Source organism: Electrona antarctica (genome assembly GCF_951216825.1).
Source record: "Electrona antarctica genome assembly, chromosome: 1".
Taxonomy (NCBI): Eukaryota; Metazoa; Chordata; class Actinopteri; order Myctophiformes; family Myctophidae; genus Electrona; species Electrona antarctica.
Window position 1 is genome coordinate 40,094,908 of NC_136806.1, and position 1,058 is coordinate 40,095,965.

Here is a 1,058-nt window from a genome sequence, read left to right on the forward strand (position 1 = left end):
TAGAGTTCTCAAATTCTGCCCGAACCCCACCTGACATTTTCGGGCCGGGGACATTTTGAGGACATTAAGCGCATAATGTCGGGTTATTCAGGCTTTCGGGGATAAAAGTATGGTAATTGTAAGGGCTGGGCCGAGCCTCGGGCCGGCCCAGTAGGGCCCAGTTAGGGTTGGGCCTTAATTTTCAGGCCTGTTGAGAACTCTACTCTCTGTCTGTCTGTCTATCTATCTGTGTGTGTGTCTCTCTGTGTGTGTGTGTCTCTCTCTTTCTCTCTCTCTCTCTCTCTCTCTTTCTCTCGGGAAGAAACTCACCAGCTGATGGTTTCCTTCACTGTGATGTTTCGCTGAATTGATGCTGCTTCGTTTAACTGCCCCCCCCCCCAACCCCACACCCACGCACTGCTCTTCCACACAGTTATCTCTCTTTCTGGGAGTGAGTGGGAGCATCTGTGTGTGTATGTATGTGTGGGGAGGAAGTAACACACACATGTGCATATAGTAAGGTAAGACGCTGCTGATGAAAAAAGTTTGATGTCAAAACGAATGTGGTTGCTGTGACAACGATGATTCTTTGACGACAATGTGATGAAGATGACTACGATGATGATGATGAAGAGCAGTGGAGGAGCTGTGTGTGTGTGTGGGGGGGTTCCCCAGTTGAAACAGAGAAGCTGCATTACAGAGCATTTCCATGGATATATCTCCTCTGAAAAGACATTGTGGAAATTGTACCATATTGTATTTATTTCATCTAATTTTTAAGATTATATTTTTTCTTTGGAGTTCTGTATATATTGACATTAAAGATCATTATTGACATGCATCTGGTCTGACCTCAGCTGCTCTGTTGTACCATATAACAATAATACTAAACTTTCTTTAGAATAACTGTTAATAAAGTGCTTTAGACAATTTAAGAGCAAAATGAGATACTATGCAGCAGGATTAAAACTGAAATCCATAAGTTTCATGTTGAACCCGGGTCTCCCGCATGGGAGAACCAACTCCTGCAGTAGTGGTTCAAAGTGTGCACCTTGAAGGGGTTCCAGGGCGTCCCCACA

General features: G+C 44.3%; 1 protein-coding gene across 2 annotated transcripts in view; it reads left to right on the forward strand.

Moving 5' to 3' along the window:
* Positions 1-820, forward strand: part of rps6kal (ribosomal protein S6 kinase a, like) — a 28,804-nt gene extending 27,984 nt beyond the window's left edge. For both annotated transcript variants that reach the window (XM_079500982.1, XM_079500983.1), the window contains exon 22: positions 1-820. This exon is cut by the window's left edge and continues 918 nt beyond it. The gene's annotated coding sequence lies outside the window, so the exon portion shown is untranslated.
* Positions 821-1,058: the final 238 nt, after the last annotated feature.